The sequence below is a fragment of the Nerophis ophidion genome, linkage group LG26 (assembly GCF_033978795.1).
Source record: "Nerophis ophidion isolate RoL-2023_Sa linkage group LG26, RoL_Noph_v1.0, whole genome shotgun sequence".
NCBI classification, from domain to species: Eukaryota; Metazoa; Chordata; class Actinopteri; order Syngnathiformes; family Syngnathidae; genus Nerophis; species Nerophis ophidion.
In genome coordinates, this window is record NC_084636.1 from 16707919 (window position 1) to 16726235 (window position 18317).

At 40.3% G+C, this 18317-nt stretch overlaps 1 long non-coding RNA gene across 2 annotated transcripts in view; it reads right to left on the reverse strand.

Annotated features, from left to right (window-relative positions):
• Positions 1–18317, reverse strand: part of LOC133543767 (uncharacterized) — a 71350-nt gene that overhangs the window by 24710 nt on the left and 28323 nt on the right. The gene's annotated exons all lie outside the window — the stretch shown is intronic.

Below are 18317 nucleotides of genomic sequence, written 5' to 3' on the forward strand. Positions count from 1 at the left end.
CTCTCTCACGGATACCTCAAACCTAATAATGTGTCCCACAGACAGCACTCTTAAGAGGACCAAGTGTACTTCCTGACCTCCAGAAAACAAAGGAAGGCCATAATATGAGAACATATTATAGTCTGATCTTTGAGAACTGGTGGCTTTCTGACAAGGTAAACACAAATTTCATTTGAGCATGTTTTTTATTAGATACAGGTCATAAAACATTGGTTTTATTATTTGTATCTAGAGATTCAGCCGTCAGTGAGATACATCCCGGCCTATAAGCTTGTGTTCTTGTTTATATTAAGGTCATCATTGGAAGCCGACTTGAAATCATCCATCATGTTCCCAATAAGAAATATGGTGTTTCGACCGTAGAATCCTATCTTTCGCTCTTGCCTGTCCCGTTGAATTTAAAGAGTGAGGCAAAGAGAGTCCAGGTCTATAAAGCAACACTTGATACTCCACGAAAGCAGGGATGAAATCCACGCTGGCTCACCGCTTCCAACCACATCACAGCTCTTCCAGCCAGCCCGTCTCAGTGTGGGAATTAATGGGGATGAGGGGATCCATCCGTCTGGGAAAAGCGAATATTCAGACGAAAAAGGCCTGTCTCTGTGCCATCGCTCTTAGGATTGTGGTGGGGTTCCATCAGGTCTAACACTTATGATCATACAGTACACCCTGTGCCACATGCTTCCTGGTAATGCTCAGTAAAAGAGACTTCAATACGTGATTTACTCATTTTACTTGCATTTTTGCAGTACATCCTTAGAAGTAGCAGAGCGCTCCAGTCATATACCAGTAGAGGACCTTTGACAAGTGTTGTTGCAGTAATCGGGGTGTCAAACTCGTTTTCATTGAGGGTTACATTGTAACAGTGAATATTTATGAATATAGACGTACACTAGCCTCGTTACACAATGGCAGAGGTTACTTAATAACTCATAAATAAAAACAGAACACAATTATTTGCAAATCCTTTTCAACCTATATTCAATTGAATAGACCGCAAAGACAAAATACTTAACATTCGAACTGGGAAACTTTGTTATTTTTTGCAAATATTAGCGCATTTGGAATTTGATGCCTGCAACATGTTTCAGATAAAGCTGGCACAAGTGGCAAAAAAGACTGAGAAACTTAAGAAATGCTCATCAAACACTTATTTGGAACATCCCCCAGGTGAACAGGCTAATTGGGAACAGGTGGGTGCCATGATTGGGTATAAAATGAGCTTTCATGAAATGCTCAGTCATTCACAAACAAGGATGGGGCGAGGGTCACCACGTTGTGTCGAACAGTTTAAGAACCACATTTCTTAACAAGCTATTACAAGAAATTTAGGGATTTCACCATCTAGGGTCCGTAATATCATCAAAAAGTTCAGAGAATCTGGAGAAATCAATGCACGTAAGTGATTATATTATGGACCTTCGATTCCTGAGGCGGTACTGCTTCAAAAAAGTGTAAAGGATATTATGGGCTCAGGAACACTTCAGCAAACCACTGTCAGTAACTACAGTTTGTCGCTACAGTCAGATATTTAAAGGGTGTTGCGTTGATACTGCAGCAATGCAATGTCCAGAGCACAATTATTGAGGTGGTGAAGAGTGAAGTTATAAGATGGTCGGGGGCAGTAAGGGGGCAGGCTGTTCATTTAGCAGTCTCACAGCCTGGGGATACAGACTGTGAGACATTCTGGTAGTCCTGGCGCGAATCGATCTGTACCTTCTTCCAGAGGGTAGCAGGTTGAAGAGGCCATGTGCTGGGTGGTATTTGTCCTTCAGGAACAGTGTGGTTTTTGCCCTGGTCGTGGAACTGTGGACCAGCACTATACTCTTGGCAGGATCCTTGAGGGTGCATGGGAGTTTGCCCAACCAGTCTACATGTGCTTTGTGGACTTGGAGAAGGCATTCGACCGTGTCCCTTGGGAAGTCCTTTGGGGAGTGCTCAGAGAGTATGGGGTAACGGACTGTCTGATTTTGGCGGTCCGCTCCCTGTACGATCAGTGTCAGAGCTTGGTCTGCATTGCTGGCAGTAAGTCGGACACGTTTCCAGTGAGGGTTGGACTCCACCAAGGCTGCCCTTTGTCACCGATTCTGTTCATAACTTTTATGGACAGAGTTTCTAGGCACAGTCAGGGCGTTGAGGGTATCCGGTTTGGAGGCTGCAGGATTAGGTCTCTGCTTTTTGCAGATGATGTGGTCCTGATGGCTATTTCTGGCCAAGATCTTCAGCTCTCACTGGATCGGTTCGCAGCCGAGTGTGAAGCGACTGGGCTGAGAATCAGCACCTCCATGTCCGAGTCCATGGTTCTCGCCCGGAAAAGGGTGGAGTGCCATCTCCGGGTTGGGGAGGAGATCTTGCCCCAAGTGGAGGAGTTCAAGTACCTCGGAGTCTTGTTCACGAGTGAGGTAAGAGTGGATCGTGAGATCGACAGGCGGATCGGTGCGACGTCTTCAGTAATGCGGACGCTGTATCGATCCGTTGTGGTGAATAAGGAGCTGAGCCAGGAGGCAATGCTCTCAATTTCCCGGTCGATCTATGTTCCCATCCTCACCTATGGTCATGAGCTTTGGGTCATGAACAAAAGGATAAGATCACGGGTACAAGCGGCCAAAATTAGTTTCCTCCGCCGGGTGGCGGGGCTCTCCCTTAGAGATAGGGTGAGAAGCTCTGTCATCCGGGAGGAGCTCAAAGTAAAGCTGCTGCTCCTCCACATCGAGAGGAGGTGTTTCGGGCACGTCTAACCGGTAAGAGGCCACGGGGAAGACCCAGGACACGTTGGGAAGACTACGTCTCCCAGCTGGCCTGGGAACGCCTCGGGATCCCCCGGGAGGAGCGGGATGAAGTGGCTTGGGAGAGAGAAGTCTGGGCTTCCCTGCTTAGGCTGCTGCCCCCGCAACCCGACCTCGGATGAGCGGAAGAAGATGGATGGATGGATGGATGGATGGATGGATGGATATTAACCGTAAAATACCACAACGGAGACCCCAGACTGTTGAACAATTTAAGCAAGAATGGGAAAGAATTCCACCTTAAAAGCTTCACAAATTGGTCTCCTCAGTTCCCAAATGTTTACTGAGTGTTGTTAAAAGAAAAGGCCATGTAACACAGTGGTAAAAATGCCCCTGTGCCAACTTTTTTGCAATGTGTTGCTGCCATTAAAATCTAAGTTAATGATTTTTCGCAAAAAAAACAACCAAAAAACTTGTTTCTCAGTTTGAACGTTAAATATCTTGCCTTTGCAGTCCATTCAGTTTAATATAATTTGAAACGGATTTGCAAATTATTGTATTCTGTCTTTAATTAGGAATTACACAACGTGCCAACTTCCCTGGTTTTGGGTTGTGTAAGTGTAGAACATACAGTATGCAATTGCATGCAGTACATTTTTCCGTCAAAATTAAAAAGAAAAAATACATTTAGCCAGAATTTGCTTTATAATTTCCAGCCTTTCGCAGGGCACACAAAATGACGTGACGGGCCACCTTAAATTTAAATGGGCAAGATTCGGCACACGGGTCCCGGAGTTTCACACCTGTGCAGTAGATCCCTAAAAACCGCAACGCTGCCAATGCAAGAGAATATTCTGATGAAAAATGGCCCTCTCTCTTATCTCTTAGGATTATTTGGAGTTCACTCAGGTCTAACACATATTATATATTTTATTACTATTCCGTCACATATCAGTCAAGAGAATTATGGCCGTTTTCAATCATTAGCTTGGCAACATCAAGACAAGCAGTGGGATTTGTGAGGAGCGTTTTACTGGTACTGGAGTGAACATACATTCCAGCTAAGTCTTATTGTGGAAAGAATGAGTGCAGCCGGCCCTTTACTCTTTTTCCACTCCGTTCTTTTTGTTGGTACCAGCCACCTCCATCATCTACGCAGCACATGTCGCAGCCATGTGGTAGTTTCATTAGCCTGGGCGAACCAACCACTTTGCAGCAATTTGACTGTCTACGTGCACCATGTAAACACAATAACCACCTGAGACTGAGCCTTAGCTACAAGAGTTCATCCCTAAGGTCCTTTGTAAAGGAGAAACCTTTACCACTAGTAGTGCGCTTTAATCCAACGCTGCACTGTGTGCTCAATGATTAGGCAAGTTGTATTTTATAGGGTTGACAAACAATTAAAATATGTAATCACAATTAATTGCATTTTGTTCATAGTTAAAGGTACCATATGTAATAATTTCATGTAAAGTCATCATTAAATGGCCCTGATTTTTCAAAAGGCATAAATAAATCATGTTCTTTTCAAATACCTTTATAACTTGTAACGGTAGTTCAGCCGGGATATTCTCATTTCAAAATTAGATTGTTTTCATTTTAATGCCCCGCCCTCCACCGTTTGACCAATTAGAAAGTTGGTGAGTGTGTCACATCTAGGTTGCCAGTTACACACCGCCATCTTCGTCGGGTTGCTGCCTCTGGTAAAGTTACTAAACATGTCAGACCTCAGAAAATCTAAAAGGCCTCACTACGATTCTCAACTTCCATCCCATCCATTTTCTACCGCTTATTCCCTTTAGGGTCGCTGGTGTCTATCTCAGCTACAATCGGGCGGATGGCGGGGTACACCCTGGACAAGTCGCCACCTCGATTCAGGGCCAGCACAGATAGACAGACAACATTCACACTCACATTCACGCACTAGGGCCAACTTAGTGTTGCCAATCAACCTATCCCCAGGTGCATGTCTTTGGAAGTGGGAGGAAGCCTGAGTACCCGGAGGGAACCCACGCAGTCACGGGGAGGACATGCAAACTCCACACAGAAAGATCCCGAGCCCGGGATTGACCACAGGAACCCGCTTCAAAGCTATTTTATTTGGTACATGATGTCATGATAAGTGTGACCAGTAGATGGCAGTCAAACATAAGAGATAAATGTAAGCAGCACTATGATGGCAATATGACAACTACAACATTGTATATGTTCTAATTTAAAATATAGAACATTACACACGGTGCTCAAAAATCTATCACAACGTTTTAGCACGACTTTGGTAAGCTATGAAGGCACACGCTTAATGGATTGTACTGTGCTTCAACATACAAGTATTATTATGGTGTGTGTATAAAGGAAGACATATTATCTGGCGTTTTTTGTTTTGCAATATTATGCAAAATAAACTTTTCTTACGTCTGGTACCTTCTCATCTGTATTTGGGATCTGCATAGATCCTGAAAAATTGCTTGAGTCTTCCTTTGAACGTAATCTATACGTTTCTTTTTTTTCTCTATCGTCTTGTTATTGGACATTCATCCTCTGTTGTTGCCATTTTTAATATAAAGTAGTGTAATATTCTGACTTACATCTGTCAGTAAACTTGCAATGAAAGTGCTAAAACATACCGGTGTAGTGAGTTTACGTAATTCACCCACGGAACTTTAGTTATTAGAGGGTTCTGGTCGGAAGTTCTTTCACAGGACACATTTCCAGTGTTGTAGTTTCTGGATGACAAGATGCTGCTCCGTTATTGATTTAGGTAAAGTGTGAATGTCATCAAAACAGTTAGCTCAATCTTTTGACCCTTCTTCCACTCCCGTCCTTGCACGCTACACCGCTACAACAAAGATGACGGGGAGAGGACACTGCCGAAAGTGAGCCACGTAAATAAGACCGCCCACAAAACGGTGCATTCTGAATCGACTGTCAGAAAGCGGCCCAAAGATGATCTGTAAAACATAATCTATGCAGCATTTTGACTAAAGAACTACCAAAGAAGTGTTTTCAATTTAGAAAAAAATAACAATAATATGAGTCTTTTAATTTGCCCTATAATATGGTGCGCCTTATATATGAAAAAAGATCAAACAGACCATTCGTCGGCAGTGCGCCTTATATACCGGTGCGCTCTGTGGTCCGGAAAGTACGGTACTCAAATTTTAGACATGTCTTTGCCAGTTCACCAAAAGTGTGTACCAATTCAGACTGGACAGCCTACATATACAATGGGTGTTTCGTAGAGTGCTTTGAACTCTGGGTGAAATTTCAATCCAATCCCATTTATTGCCTTTAATAACAGCTCCGCATTGTAACGTGTTTGTCAGAAAAACAATAGCAGAGGCAAAAAAGCTAGGGTGCCTATTTTGACAATTGCTCAGTGTTTTGTGTTCAAACAAATTTAGTTATGTGAAAAAAAATATATATATTTTGTTAAAGGTAAACACAATGTATTTAAAATAGATTTTTTTTGTGACTGAAAAAAAGGGAGCAGTTCTTGGCTCTCTGTGTTGATTTATAGCATCTGCTCTGACACCCCCACATTTAATATGTCCTGACCTCATCTGATTAAACAGCTTACTTTGCTACTGTGGATGGATAACGCGGTAAAACAAGACATTTTGGACGCAGGAATGTATCGACTTATTGAAGTTATTTTTCCCTTGTGGAGTTGGACTGCGTTTTATTGGGGCGAAGCTTCCCGTTGCTCAATTCTCACATTACTTTTACACAGGAAAACTTTATTGATCAATGCAACAGATGGAAAAAAATCTTTGATTCCTAGTATTTGGTATGCGGGAGTATGTGTTGGCAACGAGGTAGGGGGTGCATGAGGAGAAGGAGTCAGGCACAACAGTGTGTCTTTCCCTTTGACCAAAATAAAGGTGGAGAACAAGTCAAACGGCCGAAAGAAGAATTTTGTCACGAAATTGAGGAGACAGATGAGTGCATTACTTGTAGATGATTCCCGACAGCAGCGGTGACGCAGACTGTGTCAGTGTGTTTACTGGTACTTACAGTGAAACTGGGATGTCTAATTCCCAAAAATGGGTTATACTATTATAGCGCTTTTCTACCTTCAAAGTACTCAAAGCGCACTATTTCCCACATTCACTCATTCACACACTCTTTTACACACTAATAGCGGGAGCTGCCATGCAAGGCCTTAACCACGATTCATCAGGAGCAAGGGTGAAGTGTCTTGCCCAAGGACACAACGGACAGGAACGAGGTTGGTAGTAGGTGGGGATCGAACCAGGAACCCTCAGGTTGCTAGCACGGCCACTCTCCCAACCGCGCCATGCCATCCCTAACACTAAAAACAGTGATTCTCAAACCATGGTACGCAGGCTTCACATAGTGCGGGGGTCAGCAACCCGCTCTCTTTAGCGCTGCACTACTGGCTTTCCGGAACTCTTTTAGAAATGTGTCAAAATGGAAAAAAGATGAAGAAAAAAATATATTTTTTGTTTTGATATATTTTCTGTAGGAGAACAAACATGACACAAACCTTCCTAATTGTTAGAAATCCCACTGTTTATGTTATACATGCTTCACTGATGAGATCATTTGGCAAGCACCGTTTTGTCCGACTAATTTCAGCGATCCTTAAACTCATCGTAGTTTTTTTACATGTACAACTTTTTCCGATGCTGCCACAGAAAGACATGTTTTATGCCACTTCTATTTTGTCTCATTTTGTCCACCAAACGTTTGATGCTGTGCGGGAATGCACAAAAGTGAGCTTTGTTGATTTTATTAATTTGCTGGAGTCCTTATCAGGCATATTTGGTCAATCTATGACGGTGAGCTAATCGATGCCAACATACTATTTAGGCTAGCTGCATGTACATATTGCATCATTATGCCTTGTGTGTAGGTATATTTGAGCTCATTTAATTTCCTTTACTTATGTCCTCTGTGTATTTAATTTATATGTGCATGTCCCGTGACACATTATCTGTATGTAATATTGGCTGCATTTCTCATAGTTGTTTTTGTGCCATGTTGTTCCAGACCACAGCAAATGTCACCCAGCCTGCAAAGATTGTAATAAATCCATTGGCAGAATACAGCCTGTCGTTTTCCTTAACTTAGACACACACATCTATACTCTTGGCTATTCTAAGACAGTCATGTTCCAGACTACAGCAAATGTTACCCAGCTTGCAAAGATTGTAATAAATCCATTGGAAGAATACAGCCTGCCGTTTCCTTTAACTTAGACACACACAGCTATACTCTTGGCTATTCTAAGACAGTCATTTCCAGAAGTTATCTAGGCTAAAATAGCTATTATAGACACTTACTTCATGTGTTGCCTTCATTATAACACTTATGTAAGACTTTTAAAGTCATGGTCCGCCCTGAGATCGGTAGGTTGTTGAGTCCAGGGTTTGCCGCAGCGCTTTGCCACCGCCTAAACTAAAAATAAACGTTTTGTCGTGTCCAGCTTCTCAGGCAAATCATATAGTTGATGTAAATGCCCATATCGGCTGTTAGGATTTACTTTACAAAACATAAGTGTAGGAAAATTCTTTTGTTGCCTTATTTGTATTTGACTTTATTAAATGTATTTATATTATCATTTGGTGCTAAACTAAAGTCTTAACAAGCTGCTCCGCTTAGGTCTGCCTCTGCCTCTGTCAGTACGTCTCTGCAGCACCCAGCATTGTCCCACCCACACAGCCATCTGATTGGTTACACGCGGAGCGCTAACAGCCAATCAGCAGTGCGTAGTCGTATATTGCCATTCAGCATACAGAGCGGAAAACACAACCAAAAATTGTAGGCTTCTTTGTGCGACAAAGCCGGCCTACTTCACCATAGTCTGCAGTCTACTGCCCCCCCGGCAGCGATGAGATGGAAACGTGATGGTGGCGACAGGGCAAATTACACTGTTCCTTACAACCACCCAGCACCTTCCCCGTCCGTCCACCTGTCTTGGGCGACGGCCCCACCACCTTAACTGCAACGGATATTTTGGGGGAAACACTGGAGTCATACTAAATACTATAACAATGGGACCCATTAACTCCCTGCTTGGCATTTAGCATCAAGGGTTGGAATTAGGGATTAAATCACCATAAATGACTACTGGGCGCGGCCACTGCTGCTGCTCACTGCTCCCCTCACCTCCCAAGGGACGATGAAGGGTGATGGGTCAAATGCAGAGACTAGTTTCGCCACAACTTGTGTGTCTGAGACAATCATAGGTACTTTAACTTGACTTATTTTAATAGTAGGCATATATAACTAATATAGACACTTATGTCATGTGTTGCCTTCATTAGAAGACTTATATAAGGCCTTTCATTTTTTGCGGCCACAGACAGATTTTTTTTTTTTCTTTTTTGGTCCAATATGGCTCTTTCAACATTTTGGTTTGCCCACCCCTGATTTAGTGCAGGGGTCACCAACCTTTTTGAAACCAAGAGCTACTTATTGGGTACTGATTAATGCAAAGGGCTACCAGTTTGATACACACTTAAATAAATTGCTAGAAATACCCAATTTGCTCAAATTACCTTTAATAAATAAATCTCTCTCTCTCTCTCCCTCTATATATATATATATATATATATATATATATATATATATATATATATATATATATATATATATATATATATATATATATATATGTATATGTATATATATATATATATATATATATATATATATATATATATATATATATATATATATATATATATATATATATATATATATATATATATATACGTATATATATATATATATATATATATACGTATATATATATATATATATATATATATATATATATATACGTATATATATATATATATATATATATACGTATATATATATATATATATATATATATATATATATAAATGGGTATTTCTGTCTGTCTTTCCGTTGTACATTTTTTTTCCTTTTACAGAAGTTTTTTTTGTAGAGAATAAATGATGAAAAAACACTTAATTTAACGGTTTAAAAGAGGAGAAAACACAAAAAAATTAAAATTAAATTTTGAAACAAAGTTTATCTTCAATTTCGACTCTTTAAAATTCAAAGTTTAACCGAAAAAAATGGAGAAAAACTAGGCAATTCGAATCTTTTTGAAAAATTTTTAAAAAAGAATTTATGGAACATCCTTAGTCATTTTATCTGATTAAGATTAATTTTAGAATTTTGATGACATGTTTTAAATAGGTTAAAATCCAATCTGCACTTTTTTATAATATATAAAAAATTGGACAACGCTATACTTCAAACAAAGACAAATCATTATTTCTTCTAGATTTTCCAGAACAAAAATGTAAAAAAAAATTCAAAAGACTTTTAAATAAGATTTATATTTGATTCTACAGATTTGATAGATTTGCCAGAATATTTTTTTTGAATTTTAATCATAATAAGTTTGAAGAAATATTTCACAAATATTCTTCGTTGAAAAAACAGAAGCTAAAATGAAGAATTAAATTAAAATGTGTTTATTATTCTTTACAATAAAAAACAAAAAAACTTGTCAGGAAAGAAGAGAAATGAACTTAAAAGGTAAAAAGGTATATGTGTTTAAAAATCCTAAAATCATTTTTAAGTTTGTATTTTGAAAATGTGTCTTTCTGAAAGTTATAAGAAGCAAAGTAAAAAAAGAAATGAATTTATTTAAACAAGTGAAGACCAAGTCTTTAAAATATTTTCTTGGATTTTTAAATTCTATTTGAGTTTTGTCCCTCTTAGAGTTAAAAATGTCAAGCAAAGCGAGACCAGCTTGCTAGAAAATAAAAAAAATAAAAAAAATAGAGGCAGCTCACTGGTAAGTGCTGCTATTTGAGCTATTTTTAGTATAGGCCAGCGGGCTATTCATCTGGTCCTTACGGGCTACCTGGTGCCCGTGGGCACCGCATTGGTGACCCCTGATCTAGTGCATGTTCAAAGAGCCATATTAGACCAAAATTACAAAAACAAATATGTCTGGAGCCGCAAAAAAATAAAAGCCAGAATACATACAGATAGTGTGTCATGAGATATAAATTGAATTAAGAGGACTTAAACGAAACTAAATGAGCTCAAATATAGCTACAAATGAGATAATATGTATATATAGCTAGCCTAAATAGCATGTTAGCATCAATGAGCTTGCAGTCATGCAGTGACCAAGATGTCTGATTATCACCCCACACAAGTCAATAACATCAACAAAACTCACCTTTGCACAACATTAAAAGTATGGTGGACAAAAAGAGATGGAAAAAGAAGTGGCATAAAACACTTCTTAGAAATTCGGAGAAAGTTATACATGTATACAAACTACGGTGAGTTCAAGGACCACCAAAATTACTAGGACAAAACAGCGCTCGCCAAATACTCAAATCAGTGAAGCATGTTTAATAAAAGCAGTGTGCTTTATAACAAATAGAAAGGTTTGTGTCATGTTTGTCCTCTTACAGAAACCATATTAAAACAAAAAATATATTTTTTATAGTTTTTTCCCCTCATCGTTTTCCATTTTTCATACATTTTTGAAAAAGCTCCAGAGAGCCACTAAGGCGGCGCTAAAGATGCGGCTCTTGTCGACCCCCGATCTCGTGGTATCCCAAACAATCACTTGATTAACGTTTTAGTGCAATTTTTCAAACTGTGGGTAATGTTACAGTGGCCAAAATATCAAATATACTTATTAAAAAAAATATTTGCCTTGTTTATAATAAATACTTAGGCCTACTACGCTGCTGTATTTTAATGTTGGTTAATATGTTGGTATTTGGAGAGACACATTTTTTTTAGGTGGTTGGTACTCGGTGGAAAATGTTTGAGAACCACTGATCTAAGTTGTTAGGAACAGTGTTCAGTATGATTCAGTTCAGTTCTGAAAACTAAATCCAAAATTTATTATAGTACAGTCGGTATCATTTTTTTTAATTTTTTTTTTTAAATGCTAATTATTATAGCCAGCGGCCCCCGCGACCCCGAAAGGGAATAAGCGGTAGAACATGGATGGATGGATAATTATTATAATAAAGTTCTTGGGTCAGTTATTTGTGCAGGTGTACCAAACTAAGGAACAATGCTACACTTGAATTTCCCTTTCCCAGCCTGATGTCATTCACATAATAGGAACCATTTTTCACTTTTCCCCCCTAGTGTTGACTGACCTGGACCTGACTCCATCTTTCTTAAAAAAAAAACAAAAAACTATCAAAGCCATTTTGTTTTAAGTTAGGATAAAAGACGAAGCTGTCACCACCAGGCGAGAGCGTGCGTGACAAGTCAACGGAGTGTAAGATCGAGTTCTACAAAAACGATGATGTGATGTTGGTAAAGGGCATTCCCATTAGTCCCCCTAGTGTTGAAAATAAAAATATAAATAAACACTCTTTATGAACAATGATGGTTGTGGAAGAAAACGCGTGAGATGATGCTTCCTAAATTAGGTCACATGTCGGAGGAGATTCCATTGGCTTGGAGTGGTAGGTTAGCACCTAATGCTAATATGAAAGTCTTTCATATTGTAGTTACTGTTATAGAAGAATACCAAGATGGCAAGTCTCTGTATGTCAAACAAGATCAATATCTAGTAGTAGTACAAAACAATATTTTTTTTGCTCTTTATTTCACTTTTTGTGACAATTATTTTGTCTTGTCTTGTCTTAACTTTTTTGTTGCCTCTTTTGGCACTGCTCTCCAAATCAACATTGGAACTATTTAACTGGCCTCAACGAAATTGACAAGATCTTGGGTTTGGGGTAACCTGCTTGTCGTGACGGAGCGGTTGTTGCTGGACACACAAGGAGTGCCCTGTGTCTGGCGACCCTTTTCCGTGGCGGACGAGCAGATATCTACCTATTGGGAATTATGACAACAGGACATTTGCTGATTGAAGTAAGCGTTGCTCTGGTTTGTCGACAACCTGGAAGTTGCTGGCAGTCTTCAAAGTACCCCAAAGCTGCCGCAAACGACCAGAGGAGGGGGAAAGAACTGTGGACACTTGTGATTTGGATCACATCGGATTGTCTACACCAGTCATTGAAAATTTAGAGTGAAAAGCAAATTTTATCTTCACTCGCATACAAAACATTCTAACTTGGATTGTTTCCCTGGCTTCGAGACTCTCCCGAAGGACAGTGAGGCAAAGACACAACAAACTCCCTTCTTGTCTCTCAAGGACACACACATGTTGACTTTGGACTAGCAACTGCACAAGATCAAGGCCGCGGAACAGAGACACACTGTAGCCTTATACACACATATGCATCCACAAAAATATATGCCACACAAACAGATCCCCCGCCCCCAATCCAACGCCCTCAACGCAAATACAATAGGGGTGATGGAAGCATGGTCAGCGCCTGAGAGCTACGGCCTACCACCATGGCCCTGCACTCCCTTTCCTCTGTCGCTAGATATCTCAAAATGTACGTTGAAATATGTATATGTGCTTTGCTATGGAGGTTTTTTTCCCACCCCTTATGGGCCCAGTCTGGATTGTATTTTTTAACCATCCTTCCCCAGCGTTTTCCCCATCTTTTACGGGGCGCCTTGTGGCGACCCATCAGCGTTTCTGTTTTGTAACCCTGTACACTGTTTATTTGTCTAATCTTCAACGAGTTTGTGCTGAAAACAAAAGTTTGTTGTACTTGTGCAATGACAATAAAGACATATCTATCTTCTTTCAGAAAACACCCACAACACAACCTTTGTAAGTAAATTGGTTAGTATGAAAAATGTGACAGAAGGGGAGTAGCATATTTTCCCGACCGGCTTATAAGGCATACTGCCAATGAACAGTCTATTTTTTGATCTTTTTTTTCATATATAAAGGCGCACCGGATTATAGGACGCATTTAAGGAGTCATATTGTTATTATTTGTTTCTAAATGTAAAACACTTATCTGTGGTATACATAACATGAAATGGTGGATCTTTGGTCAAAATATTGCATAGATTATGTTTTACAGATCGTCTTCAAGTCCCTTTCTGACAGTCGCTTCTTAATGCACCATTTTGTGGGCGGTCTTTTTTACGTGGCTCACCTGCGACAGTGTCTTCTCCCCGTCATCTTTGTAGCGGTGTAACGTGCAAGGACAGGAGTGAAAGAAGCGTCAAAAGATGGAGCTAACTGTTTTAATAACATTCAGACTTTACTTAAATCAATAACGGAGCAGCATCTCTTCATCCGGAAACAACAACAAGGCCGGAAATGTGTCCAATGACTAAAGTTCCTTGGGTGAATAATGTAAACTCAACACACCAGTATGTTTTAGCACTTTCATGGCGAGTTTACTGACCGATATAAGTAGGAACTTTACACTACAAATCAATAAAGGAGCAGCATCTACTCATCCGCTGGAAATGTGTCCTGTGAAAAACCATCCGACCGGAACTCTTTAAAAACCAAAGTTCCTTGGGTGAATAATGTAAACTCATTACACTGGTATGTTTTAGCGCTTTCATGGCAGATATAAGTAAGATCTTTACATTACTTTCTATTAGAAATGGCAACAGCGGAGGATGAATGTCCCAAAACAAGAAGATATAGAAAAAGCTTATTGACTACTGTGTCGCCACGGACTACAAAGGCGGAAGCGCACAATTTTTCAGGACTTACGAATATTCCAAATACAGATCAGCAGGTACCAGAAGGTAAGAAAAGAAAACGCTAGATAATATGTCTTACATTATACACACACCATAATATTACTCGTATTTTGAAGCACAGTACATGACAAAGGGAGTTTATTTGAGTTGGTGCACTAATTGTAAGTGTAGCTTGTGTTTTTTCTGTTGATATAATAAAAAAAATAAAACAAACAAAAATAATAATAAAAAAATCTTCTGCGGCCCGGTACCAATCGGGCGGTGGTTGGGGACCACTGATCTAGACCACAGATCATGACATCTTCATTAGTAAGCAAAATTAAAAAAAAATCACACGCGTCTATTTTCTATTATTTTTACACTTTATAATCAAAAATTATTTAATTTAATGCATGTTTTGTACTAAAACCTGTTATGCTGTCGCGGCTTATGATGCCAGAGTTCGTCTTTTCAAGATGCAGAGGAATGTCAGGAAGCGGCTTGCAGGTGAGAAGAAATTATTTATTCAAGCTGCTGACAAAAATATGCTGTGCGGTGCCATCGTCACAGAAAACAAGAAGGGTAGCCAAAAGATGATAGTAACAATACAAACTAAGAGCGTAAATGAGAACCTCAAGCGACGCACGGAGGAGTGGAGGTGGTGGTGGTGGGTGTATAATGTAGCCCGGAAGTGTTAGGGATACATGGGATTTTGGGTATTTGTTATAGTGCGGATGTTCTCCTGAAATGTGTATGTCATTCTTGTTTGGTGTGGGTTCACAGTGTGTTGCATATTAGTAAGAGTGCTACAGTTGTTTAAACGGCCACCCTCAGTGTGACCTGTATTGCTGTTGAATAAGGATGCCTTGCAGTCTCTTACGTGTGTCTGCAATAGCCTCATCAAACAATTCAAGCTATAGTATTTGTACAAGCTGTAGAGGGCGCTAGCGTTAGTGCCATCATTGTACGCCCTTGTTATTGTTTATTGGGTGAACACCAGCATACATTCGAGAGAATAACTACTCTGAAATTCGTGAGTCTCCCGGGAAAATTGGGAGGGTTGGCAGGAGTGACGCTGTCAAGCGGCAGTCATATAAAACCCTTGGTGCTGCACTAACATAACATTTTCATATTAAGGTGCGGGCCGCGTGTCTGAGACCCCCGGTTTATACATAGCACAAAGCAAAAAAAAAAACTCTGTAAGCAGTATTATTTCATTCTAAATTTCTAAAGAGTTATGTGGCTCCTATTGTTTTCTTTACTTTGTGAAACGGGTCAAAATGGCTCTTTGAGTGGTAAAGGTTGCCGAGCGCTGAATTACAGCATAGACCATATTTTTCGTACCATAGGGCGCACCGGAGTAAAAGGCACACTGTCGATGAGTGGGTATATTCAGGTCTATTTTCATACAAAAAGGTGCACCGGAATATAGAGCGCACTATAGGGGTCTTATTATGATTTTTTTGGAAATGTAAAGCACTTCCTTGTGGTCTACATAAAGTGTTGTAGAGAATATGTTTTACAAATCATCTTCAAGTACCTTTCTGAGCGTCTCTTCAGAATACGCCGTTTTGTGGGCGGTCTTACCTGCATGGCTCACCTTTGACAGCGTCTTCTCCCCGTCATCTTTGTTGTAGCGGAGTAGCGTGCTAAGCGGCAGTCGAAAAAGTGTCAAAAGATGGAGCTAACTGTTTAAATGACATTCAGACTTTACTTAAAACGACGGAGCAGCATTTCCTCATCCGTGGTTCAATAATGCAACAACAACGCCGTAAATGTGTCCCGTGCAAAACCATTCAACCGGAACCCTCTTGTAACTAAAGCTCCGTGGGTGAACTATGTGAACCCACTACCGTTTTTAGCGCTTTGATAGCTAGTCTACTGACAGATATAAGTAAGAACTTTACACTACTTTATATTAGAAATGGCAAAAGTGGAAAATGAATGCCACGTAACAAGAAGACAGAGAAAAAGAAGAAACTTGTCGACTATAATGGCGGCTGCGCGCACATTTTCAGGACTTACGCAGATCCCAAATACAGATCAGCAGGTACCAGAATGTAAAAAAAGTTGGTTTTGCATAATATTGCGAAAAAAAACTCCAGATAATGTCTGCTAATAGGAACCATTTTGCGATCCTTATACATACAACATAACAATACTTGTATCTTTAATGCGCTGACAATCCATGAAACGGTGTGGCTTCAGTTTAAAACATTTTGACAGATTTTTGAGCGCCGTGTTTAATGTTCTACATTTTCAAAGGAACATTTTAAAGTTTAGGTGTTGTTTACTGGTGTATCTCTTATGTGTGACTGCCATCTGGTACCACTTGTCATTACACCATGTACCAAATATAATAGCTTTGAGGTTGGTAAATACAATCTGAGTTATGCTGTACTTTAGGCGCCTTGTCCATTTTTGAGAAAATTCAAAGGATTTTAAGTACGCCTTACAGTCCGAAAAATACGGTATGTTGTGTTGATGTAGCAAGCTACTTTTGCCATGTGGTTTGTAGTGTAACTTGCTACAATTCTCTTTGGGATCACTCATCCTGTTTAGTTGCATTTAATCCAGAGTAACTTGTATCTTATCTAACTACATATTACAAGTAGCCTGCCCGTCTGTTACGGCTCAGACTCTTGCCAACGCCGCTCATCCGTCCGTGCGCTCCTCGGGACACGCCCACGGGCGCGCACATCCAGGGACGAGCCGCGCGCGTCTCCGCCCCGCAGCAGCCGCAAGCTACAATCATTCACCAGCAATCATCACACCTGCCGGTAATGAAGGAGCTGCCTTCATAAGCCTGGACAACCTGGCATGCCGGCGCATCGTCTTCTGTTCGAGTACAGTAAGCCACGTCATGCTTCATGTAATCATGCTCTCGCTGTGTTTGCCCATCCGTGTTTTCAATCAATTAATCAATCAATCAATCAATCAATCATTGTTTATTTATATAGTCCTGAATCACAAGTGCCTCAAGGGGCTGCACAAACCACAACGACATCCTCGGTAGGGCCCACATAAGGGCAAGGAAAAACTCACCCCAGTGGGACGTCGACCATGATGACTATGAGAAACCTTGAAGAGGACCACTGTTTTCAGTGTGTGTTTTCTTATGCCGTCCCCGCAGTACCCATCGTCGTCTTTAAAGTGAGCTGTGCGTCTAACTTTTTCCCTGGATCTCCCTCTGGACTGACTGCCTCCCTCAATCCTTGACTTGCCCCGCTTGGACACGGATCTTGTTGTGTTACTTTGCTCTCCACAACATTTGATAACACACACCTCAGCTAATCACACACATAGCCTCACACCACATTCACTTTTGGATCCCGTTAACACTCCATTTTCTTAGTTTATATTCTATTGTTTGATTGTTATTTATATAGTTTATATATATAATAAATCTATAGAGCTAAATAACTCTCTAGTGTCTGTTGCCGTCACCTTCCCCTGTAGAACCATAACACCATCACTGGCAATTTGTTCTGCAGTTGATGGGAGGTTCGAGCTTTTTTGAGGGTTGGCCGCAGTTACACTAAAATTATTTCTACTAAACTTGAACATCCCCTGAAAAGGTGTCTGACACCTATTCGTGGCAACTTTTGCAACAGTCTGTTGAGTTCATTCAATTCTTTCTTCCGCCCTTTTGATTTCCCTTCCGACTCTTTTTAATGCGATTTGCCGAAGTAATCTGATTGATCTGTCTGGCCGCCATCCTCCGGGGCTGATAACAAATGCTCGAGTGGTCCAGAACACTGGTGCACTGATGCCAACATGGAGAACATGCTGTAGCAACACACAGACGTTCGGTGACATGACGTCTTATCATCTCGATAAGCATGATATAACAATTCAAAGTCTCAAAACATGACTCAACTAATGGCTTTAATGCACCATCGCTAATAACCCGCCGATGCACGCTGCTGTGTAACTTGTTGTTTCACATTTGCTGCAATTTGACCAGCCTTAAGTGCTCTCCTCGGTGAGCTGGGAAAAACTGTTTTTTTCACCGAATCA